Raw genomic sequence first — 11,441 nt, 5'->3', positions numbered from 1 at the left:
TCTCCATACTAAAGGAACAAAATAATCTTTTCCAACATCAGAAAAGGCAGACAGTTTTCTGTGTTACTTACTTGTTAGCTTTGAAGAAGAAATAAACAGGCATTAAACCAGCTTCACAAAAAGGTCATACCTGCCCAGCAACATATCTCAGGGGGGCAAATTTCACAGCAGATCATAAGCAAACCTGTGCTGTAAACATCAAAGTCCCTTCAGATGTCAAAACCAAAAATTGTGGTGGATTTTGTGGAATTATGAACTCCCAACAAGAAAGTGGATTTCAAGCCTTGCAGGTTAACAGTGCATCGTGCTAGTGAGTCCCAGTAATGCTGTTCTAATTGTGCTGTCTCTGGTGTATCCCTAAAATTCCAAAGATTTTAAGCTAAACCCACTCCACCCTGGTCTGCAGGCTGTTTACGTAGGCTGCTTGAGAACAGCCATACCACCTCTGCCTGTGATGCTCATACATTAAGAAGCAACATCTGGCAGGGCCATAGTTTCAAGAAAAATGTGGGAGTGAATAGATGGATTGGTGCTGGAGGCCTTAGACAGCAGTTAGGAAACTTGCATTCTTCTCTTCTGCCACAGCAATTCATGTGGATCCTGGATCCAAAACATGAAAGACAAGATTTCTTTCATCTTCACACTAGACCTTTCTTCTCTTTTTGAAGAAAAGACTTCCCCTGAATTATCAATCTCTGGTAGAAATATGAAAGAATAAAAAAATGTGCAAAATTCATTTTTGAGGACTATCGAGTACCACTCCTCCCTAAGAGTTCCTTTGTACCTCTCCAGCTTGTCTTTGACAGTTACTGTCTTTTTTCAGAGAAGATTTTAAGCTGTCACTCTGTTAACTCTTGATTTAAGAAATTTTATGCATTTTTCTATAGAATAAGAGGTGTAATTTGTTCATTTGGCTTATTTACAGCTCAGCTCTGCTGCACCTACTGGTAGCTGAGTCATCACAAGATACTCCAGGCTCCTTGAAATCTTTGAGGAAATTCTCTTTACAGAGACCATATCAACAACAAGGAGCAAGACTAGAAAAGACATCTGAGTTTTCAAAGAGTTTAGTGACATAGACGATATAAACCCATGAAAGTAAAGGATGTGTCAGTCGTCAAAACTCCATTATCTGAACTACCTCTTTCTAAGCTAATGTTAAAGTTTTCATCTTGACCAGCAGCTAAATAGTTACTTTATAAAAAGTCCAACTTCTGGTTGGCTCAGAAAACTAGAATTTTGTTTATTTTTCCATCCAATTTTCTCATAATAAGTTAATGTAATTTACTTTCTTCAGTTATACTGGTTTACTCAAAGGCTCTGATACAACTGCCACTTTTCTCAGTGTTTCTAAGATGTGTGCAGTTTGCTAGGCACATGGTAAAAGATGTTATGCAAAAATGTTATCATAAAGCTAGAAACAGTAGCTTTTCTAGTGAGTGCCTAACAAATAGCTGGTTTTCCTGGGATATTCCAATGAAGAGAAAAAATAATGCCAGGCTTGAAGGAGTGCTAGTGTCTTTGAAGGAGCTCTAGTTAGAGCAGAAACAATACTGCTAAATTCTAGCAGTGAAAAGCACAAATGCAATAGAAGTGTTGCACCTCTAATGTGGTCGTAAGAACAAAAGAAGTCCTTGCCTCCTACTGAGTTCTGAGGCTGACACATATGTCAAAAATGTAGAAAATCCTTCTCCCTTGGATATACAATGAAACAAACACTTAGTCTTAAGCCAACACCTCCACCCCAAAGCCCACTGTCTCCAAGACAGGCCTTTTCAAGTTTTCTGAAGCTCCTTTCTTTATCTGCTTCTCTATTCTCCAACTGAGAACCTTCTTTTCTGCATACACAGTTTAGAAAAACAATTTTAAGCCACATTTTTCCGCATAGATCATCTGAATTTTGCTTGGATTTTTATTTGTGGAAGCATAGCCTTAGCTCTCTCTTTCAGCTACCTCAAAACCAGGCAGAATTCCTTAATTCTGATGGAAGATAAATCCATCACAGTTACATATGTTAGTTAAAAGAGCCCTGAATGGGACACACCTAAATCATCTATCCAAACAAAAAGAAAGTGAAATAATTTGACAGGTTATCAGTGCTGAAAAAACCCCAAATGATATATATGCAGCCATTTTTGGAAGTGTTTCACTTTGTAAAAATTCAGTTCCTATCCAAATCACTTTATTCCAAGCCCCATGGTAGTTTTTGCTTTCAGATACAAAGGGCAGGCTGTGCTCACATAGCCCTGATGAAATACTAGAGTTTCTGTAAAAATTACAAGCTGGAAGGTATTGTTTCCCTACCATTCACTACTTTGTTACACTTTCTCTCTTTACTAGAAAATCCTGCACCATTATTTCCAAATTTCCATGGAGAAGAAGAAAAAAAAAGAAGATGTCAAGATGTCATATTCTACAAGATTCTTAAATTAGGGATTTTTTTTTCTTTAGAGATTTTCCAGAAGGAAAAATGAGACAGATATTTTTAGCATATGCCCAGATGTATACAGTTCATATAGGCCGGTTTTCTATAGACTATTGAGAAAAAATAGAGCATTACACTTAATAAGCAATAAAAACTGTGATCATGGTTAATATTTCCACTATTCAAGCAAGCCATGAAAATCCAGGATCCATAAAACCTCACAGTTTTCAGATCTGTGCTTAAATTTAACTGATGTGACAATCTCTGCAGATTTCATTCACTAGTGCCAACTCCAATTCCGTAGCCTTTTGCTATCTGAATGGATAAGTAGCAGCCAATATTTGCATGTAGCTGCAGTCCAGCATGCCCCTTCTCAAAAATGCCTTTGCACTTTGACAGCTACATATTGCAATAAAATTTAAAATAGCACTGTATATGGGCCCTCCTCCCCTAAACCATACCATCTTTGGCAACACAAGCACTGCCCTCCCTGCACCTATAGCTCTAGCTGAACCTGTAGGCTTCAAACACTATAGATATCACAGAATATTCTGAGTTGGAAGGGACCCACAACAATCATTGGGTCCAACGCTTGGCTGAATTCACAGATTGAGCCCACAACCTTGGTGTTATCAACACCATGTTCTAACTAACTGAGCTAATCCCAATCCATATCTTTCCTTTTGAGGGGCAAGATTTTATTTTTCTAAGAAATATCCAAATGTTTTAGAGCCATTCTGTAATGGTTTTTCAACTTTTCAGGTACAACAGTCGGCTAGTCTGTCTGACTGTTGGCTACTTTTGTCTCATTCCTTACTTTAACTCACACTTCCCCCAGAAACCCTGAGATACTGATGGGATGCTGAACTTGATGGTGATTGCCTGAACCAAGAAGTCTGCTAGCCTCACACAGTCTAATTAACTATATCACTTCCTTTAAATTGATGTAGAAAAAAATATCCATTTCATGATATAAGTGCTCTGTCAGATAATCTTAGATGCAATTCTGATTGCAGAGGTGATGGAACTAGTTATAGGTTGTAGCCAAATACAATCATCGTGCTGCAGCTTGACTGTTCTTAATTGAAGTACTGGCTTTATTACTCTGTGAAAGCAGCATGAAATACAAACCAAATCAGGTGTATCTAGGAGTAGCCCTAGATCAGACTTTGACTTTTCAAGGACATCTAAAGAAAACAGCTGCAAAAGCAAGGACATCTGTGAAGTAGATTAGCTGGCTTAGCATGGGGTGCCTAAACACAAACCTTTCTGACATCCGTACCAGCCATCTGTTCCTCAGCCATTCTAGCCTGCTCCTGACAGTCACACACAAAGCTGGAGGGATGCCAGCTCTGTTTAATCGTGCCTTGTATCATAAACCTTCTGATCCAATCTTTTCCCATCTCTGCTAGTGCTTCATAACATACCAGCACTGCACGTGTGCTGTGAGCATATAACAGCCAGCTCTGCAGAGAAAGTCCCAGACTATCACTTGATATGGATCCATTCAGTTCACCCAGAGCGCCTCAGGACATATCTGTGGAATCTCGTTGTTAACAGGCATGGTCTTCATTAGTGGTAACTAACTTGTAAATTTGTTCAGTAGCAAATATAAACCTTCTGATTTTAACCTGCCGCACATGTGCCCTGGCAAATAAGTCGTGCCAAGATTGTTGTAGAGCCTACATTCATTCCTTTGTGGTCCTTTCTCAACACTGGTGACAAGGACTGCAACAAATTAAAAGTCTGCCTCAACAAGACATATATTAAGCCAAAAAGAAGACAAAAGTTGCTTGAAATCACACTGAACCAGCTTCAGCAATTCATGGAGGATACAAAATTGAATTTATACAGATGTGGCAAACAGGTTCTGTTTTCTTTGTTAAAGACTTTTGCTTCCAATGCATTGCTACAGGAGCATAGGTTCTGGACAATGGTCTGAGCTATCTTTTCAAGCTGTTTGATTGATGTTGATCTCAGTTATTCCAGTGTCATTACACTAATGGGGACTGGTACCTAGGAAGTATTAAAGCAGATAAAATGTTTGTATTAATACAATGAGGAAAAGTTCAATTGCACTGAACGTAAATGTAACCCACTAGTTAGTCTGGTTACCATGTACTGGATACAATCTTTACTTGTGGCACCCCTAAATTCTTCTTATCTGGTAGGGATCTCAAAAAACAACTGCAATAAAGTTGTGCTTTCATGTGCATTAGTTAATGAGGACTTAGGAGAAGTCTCACACAAAGCCATTAGATAGTAGCAAAGCAAGATAGTACAAGACAAGTGTATTTAGAGCTTGTACATTTGAAAACCAAAAAAAAAAAGGCATCCTGTCTCCTACATGCCTGTTTCTGTGTACAACCTGAGGTGCCACAAGCCTGTCCCTGATTTCAGGGTAAGCCAAGGAACTAAATTGCTTGTATAGGGCTGACACAAAGATGTAAAGTGCTTCCCACATCCATGAATTCTGATGCTAGACTTGATATAAAAATGCATACCGTCTGCACCCAGAGATAGAGGGAAATAAAATCCAGAAAGATTTTACCAACTTAAAAATTTCTGGGAAATAGATCTGCGTCCTCAAGGTAAGAGCCTCAATTGATCCTCACAGTAATAATTTGGAGTTATCATTTGACTTTATAGTAAGGCAGACAAGTTAAGTCTGTAAACAAAATTAATGTGCAGTGTCAAATGAGCCTTCTCTGATTCAAGACTATCAAAAAAGCATCTCAGTATCATCATCTGTTACAATAATTTTAATCTTTTGGAAAATAATCTGGAGAGGAGAGATGTTTCAGAAGCGAAGATGCTTCAGAAGGCTGCAGATAGAATGCTATTTTCTGGCAATCACCTTTGCAGACCTGTTCAGCCCTGCTGCATGCTTCTTTTCCAAGCTGCATGACAGCAGACACAATTGCCTCCCTTTGACAATTCCCCCTCCTCCCACACTGTCCTTCCCTGACCCAGAGGCATGAGTGATCCCAGCTGTAGAGAGCTAGTCCTCTCCAGCACTTGAGTGGGCAGGGAAAGGAAAACCCTCCAGTGAGGGAGGCAGGGGGGGGTGTGTGAGGTCTGCCTGGAAGTGGTGAGCACTGTGAATTCTGTTACTGCTCTGGGCTAGGGGCAGTGGAGGCTGGAGGATTGCAGGCTGTTGGGACTCAGGTCAGGGCTCTTCAGAAGCACCTGGAGAGATGGTATCAGTGAGTTCCTAGGTGGAACAATTGTGGCAGAACTGGCACCTTTAATTTTTCCCTTTTCAACACTCTCAATGCTGACATTCCATCAAACATAATGAATTCTTACTTCATTTTGCCCCTCTTCCATTCATTATAGACACACAAACAGGATACATGTGTATGTATTATATTGCAAAGGACTACAACACCAGCTGAGCATTACAGGAGCCTTTGCACTTCACATTGGCCTCAGAAATAGAAAAAGATGGGTGAGTAACACCACTTTAAGAAGTGTCTTTATAAGTGTACCCTAAAGACTCAGAGACGCAGTCAGACTGCTGATTAGACCTTTGACAGACCCTGAAGGAACATTTACTGCATATGAAGATTAGATAAGATGTTCTTTGTCAAGTTTTTTCTTTTCTATATAGGTGCATAGGATGAAACACAGGAAGTTTCTCTAGTCTTTTATTTTCATACAGTAGAGACGAGTTAGTTCCGAAATTCCACTTAAAATGTCTCTTGGAATGCATAGCTAATTTCCTGCAGGCATGATTCTCAGGCTTTTATGTAGAGTTCCAATAAATCTCTCAAAAATCTGTCCAAATAACTTTCAGGCATAGGGGTTTTTTTCCCTTCCTTTTTTTTTTTTTTGTGTTCTCTATAGGCATCAAGGTAAATTCTCAATGAGGAACTTAATGTGTTGTTCTAGATAATCAGTTTTTACAGAGATTTTTTGAAGAATGTTACACAAGGTAAAATGCAGTCAATAGAATGTAGAAGACCTCCATAACAGCACTCATTAGTACTGAATTTATGAGAAAAGTAGAAGGGCTTACATACTAAACAACTGCATTAGAAGGCTGGGAAGGCTGGGGTTCTAGACGTGCTTATTTCGTCCTGGAAAACCATAATGAAATAGAGCTACAATATGGAAGTTTCATGAACCAACGACACAGTTTCACTGTGTGAATCTGATGATAATGTGGTCATGGGATCCCCCAGACTGTATTCCTGTGAAACATTATGGTCAGTCCAACTGAGCTGAAATCACGGTGAGAGGAGACTCAGACACCTGATAATGAGGGCACATTCTGTGGTGTACACTTTCTGTTTCTCTCCAGCATTCAGAATTGTTGCAATCTCTCCCTGCTTTTCCTTTGGTATCCACTTCCTTTTGTAGTACTGTGCATTGTCCTTTCACTGTAAAATTTGGTGATGAACAGTTCCCCATTTTGTTTATCTACTCTTTTCACAACTGCGTAAGCTTTTGTCGTATCCCACTGCAGCCTTCAGCTCTGCAGGGTGGAATCCCAGCTGGTTCAATTCCTCTACAGAAGGCAGCTGCTATAGCCCTGGAATGTTTTTAGTTAAAGTCAGCACATCTACCTCACTGTCCCAGAGTACTGAACATCAGAGTTACATATAATAATCAAAAAAAAGGGTGTACATTATTCTGTACAGTGCAAAAATTACTCCTCCAGCTCATGTCGTTCCTTGAAAAACCTTGTTGGTTTTTTTGTCTGCCATTTTGAATGGAACAAAACTTGCAGAGGATTTTAAGTGCTGATACTTTGCATTTGATGTTTCCCACATTTGAGAAGATATCCAATTCTTACACACAGAACTTTTTCCCATTATGGCCTTCTCATCTTGCCCACTGAGGCCCTCAGTGTTTTAATTGGCTTTTATTTTTGGATGAGTTTGGTTTCCTCTTCAATTGTGGCACGTTTTACCTGGCCTCACGTAGAAACACAGCCCTACTAAAAGCAGAGGTCCAGTAGAAGAGAAAGAAAGAGAAAGGGAAGAAGGGAAAACATTTAGAATGGTAACATATTTCCTGCAACACAGGCTTTCTTTAAATAGATTTTATGTAGATCTCATTGTCAAATACTTAATGGCAACATATTTATTTCTCAGTTCACCAATCTAGAAGACAAATATGTCTTCACATAATAAAAAGAAGTTACAAAATAACAGTTCATCTTGCAGTCATATTAAATTTGTTTTATTTTCTGCTAAGTTGTTGTCTACAGTAAATCTATATAATTTTCTGCAGGTTAAAGACCATTTCTTTTTATTTTACCAGTGATAGCTCTCATAATAAATAAGACTGAAATATACAAATATGAAAAGTTAATCCATTATTTTTAATGAAAAAATAGCCTTTCTTAAGAATTCTGAAGATTCCAGGTATGGTAACATATAGCCTTTTTTAGTTCTATAAATGTATTGAATATTTTGCTAATGAAGCCAAGTTTTTCTTTCCACAGATACATTTCCTTTTTAGCCTTTTATTTCAAATTTTTGACCAGTAGATAAGAAGCAGACTCTTAAAGCTCCTGTAAAAACAGCTTGTCACAGAATTTGACTTCAAGTTACATGTTCACAGCTCAGAAAGTCTCGGTGCCTGAGCTTAGTGAATGTGGTTGGTGATATATATTCCATGCATCTTTAAAGATATGTGGATGCTATATGGTTATAACCATTACTATTCCGAGTTTGGTGTTTAATGGCCTCTTGATATGACCCCTGCAGAGCAAAGCTGTTAAACCTTTGTACGTCTAAATTGCTGAAATATAACATGTTCAATATAACTGTTAGTGTCCTGCGGTGTGGATGTAGCAAACACCCAAAAAGTAACCAGCTGTTGAACCTTTGTTGTATGCTTCATTAATTACTCGCTTCATTCATGGACAGCCATATATATGTTGTATTTTCTGTAGGCATTTGCTGAACTGGGCCTCGCTGAGATGTGAGCTATCTCCAAAATTGAAAACAACTGAATTGCTTTTATCAATCAGCTTTATTTGATAGATTGGATGGTCAGAAAAGCATTTTCCACAGATCAAATAAGGAATTGGCAGAGGTATCAGTGGTTTATGATTTGATTTATTTTATTCGTTATTTTTAAAATTCTGTCATTTACGTGCAGTGATGGTGATATGAGAGTGGCAGTGGCAAAATTTATCCCAGTTGTATTTGACTTCAAAGGAAAATTTGGAAATCTCCCATTTGCCTTCACAGGTCTCCAAGAGGCCAACTCATTGCTGCTCAGGTAACAAAGTACTTTGTCACCTTAACAGTCTCTAGGTACTAGAAAAAGAAACTTTGAATCACAAGCAGCTGCTTAAATTGGTCCGGAAGGAGCAATTCCATGCAGATGGGAACTGGAGTGAAGTGTAGACATGGAGAGTTTCTGCCCTTGATAAACCTCCAGAATTACCCCAGTTCCTTTCAAAGCCATAGATTATTGCCTTGTCCTAAATTTTTGGAATCTCTATTGGAACCATTTCAGGCTGTTCTGCCTTTTGCCTGGGATACCCCCCAAATGGGTTGCTATTTTTGCATACCAGATATGGCTGCATATGCATTGCAATGTTTTAAGAACTCTGTCTTCTCTCTCTCTCCAGACTGGATTCCTATTACAAATCAACAAATTTTAGACATAAGGTAGTTACTTGAAAAGTAAATGTGATTGTCATGTGGCCGCAGAGGAAGTCATTAGTATTCCCTATTATAAGCTTATGCCTGAAATGACAATTAATTCAACCTAGCCATAGAGATGTATGATGCACAGGTTGAACATACCAGTGCTGAACAGAAAAAATATGCCATTTGATAATGTGTCCTTTTTGGGAAATTGATAACAATCTATGTAATACACTGGTGACATGGTCTCTCTACAAAACATATGGCAAACTTGACAGCCATTTACCTTTCCATGTTCTTTTAAATCCCTATGTTGGCATACAGAAACTTGAAATATCCTCCATTAAGTAAAAATAAAGGAAAAAATACTCTTAAAAGCAAAAGGCAGGAACTTTACCCTTTACTGGTGACCTTTAAAGACAGAACTAGTAAGTGGTTCTGAAAGAGCAGCACTCAGGTAACCTCAGTGATCCTCTCTCTTAAATGTCATTTAAGGCAAAAAAAAAAAATCACTGTATATTTCCAGGTTTATAGAATAAAGCTACCAATAGTACTATGTTCAGGTTAATTTGCTGTTACAGAAATATTAAACCATATTGCTATTGTTACATACATATCTGATTCCAGAGGCACTCTGTGTTTTCTTAGAGGCCTCCTCTTCTCTACGCTCACTCAGAGCAACTGCTTCTATGTTGGAGAGTTTAAGTGTTACTTAATTTCTTCTTTGTATAAAAATGCTGATTTGATTCTCAGATGGCCAGTTTTTAGCAAGTGCTTGTAGGCTTGATATTAGAGTTACATGAGTTTTACATTAACAGTCTAAATAGTCACCTGGACCTGCCAGGTGAATCAGAAAGTGACTTCTTGATTTTTATGATGTACTGGCTGCTCTGCTAATGACAATGAATTGATTTCTCATGTACTTAACACCCACACTGTGTGGTGCTTTATTTCCATCTGGGCTTAAACCATGACATGAAGTCAGTAGTCCTTGTATCTTTAATCCTTCAGAAACAGACCTAGAGTTGCATTGATTTGCTTTTCTGTTTAGGACCTCTCTGCATAAATATATTTCAGTCAAAAAATTGCCAATAATCTCTTTAATATTCATTATTTGAGGGTTGAATTTGTGACTAAAGCTACAGCTAATGCTTATTTAGTTTAGTTTAGATTACAAATGTTCTTATAAAATTACTCATACAGTTTTTGTATTTTTCTGTTCTTTGGTTCACAGACCAAATGTTGGGCTCAGAGTACCTGAGTTGGACTGCTTATTAATGAAGCTGAATTAAAAGTTGATGCAGGTGCACAGGAAATGCAGGCTGGCTGTAGCATGAGAAGTGCACAGAAAGGCATACTTTAATTTTCCTCTGGAAATTTCCCAGGAAGTACAGAGATGTGCCATATCTGGGCACTTTGGCCTTTTCTTGGATCCTCTAAGTCATATGTAAAAGTCACCACGAAATATGCCGAATAGAAGCCAGTGATGGAGATGTAGGGTAGATGAAGGGACTTTTTCCAACATTTGAGTAGCTGGGGAAGAAAATGGAACAGCACCTCTACTCATCTTATGTTGTGTAAATCTCAAGGCCACAATCCCTTAGGCTTGGATCTGTAACCACCAAAGAAATTTCAGACACATTAGTGAAAAGTAAAGAAATGTTTTTTGTTTGGCAGGAACATTGGCAAGGTCCCTGCTATAGCTAAAGAGAAAATCTTATATTGTTTGTAAAAATTTTTGGCTTGGGTTGCTTTTGTTTTAAGGGAATAAGTAGCCCCTGGAGTAAAAGATGCGATAAGAGACTAAATTTGGATCCTCAATTGCAGACAGCTGTTAAATAAGTCACAAGTGAAATGACTTTGGCATTGTTAACTCTTGAAAACAGATACAAGCTGAACATTCAACATGCCTGACTTCAGCACCTAATTTTTCACTCCATCTCTGTTTTCTGTGAGTTCTTAAGCAGAACAATTTCAATGTTAAATCTATAGTCTCCTGCCAAGAATAGATTGAAAAAATATGGTTTAAAAATAATGCTCTCTAGGTATATTTTTAACAGCAGAAAGTATCTTTAAAGTAGAGTAACTATTATAACATGAAATACATTTAAATAGAATTCCTCTGGATATTTTTGAAAACTAATATCTTCATAATTATTTTCTCCTAAATAGCTTATTATCTGTGTCCCCTATTAGATATATTTTGGTGCTTTCTGAGCATCAAAAATTCTGATTTTAGAACCATACAAGATAAAATATGTTCTGGCAAAATTATATTTGCATGTACATAATTTTTTAACTTGGATATCTTGAATTGCTGCAGGAGCACAGTCTGGGAGCTGAACACCACCATCACCACTGGCTAATGACCTCTTATTTGGGTTTTCATCTTTCCTTTGTCT

The sequence above is a fragment of the Corvus moneduloides genome, chromosome 1 (assembly GCF_009650955.1).
Source record: "Corvus moneduloides isolate bCorMon1 chromosome 1, bCorMon1.pri, whole genome shotgun sequence".
In the NCBI taxonomy this organism is placed as follows: Eukaryota; Metazoa; Chordata; class Aves; order Passeriformes; family Corvidae; genus Corvus; species Corvus moneduloides.
This window is presented reverse-complemented; position numbering follows the sequence as displayed.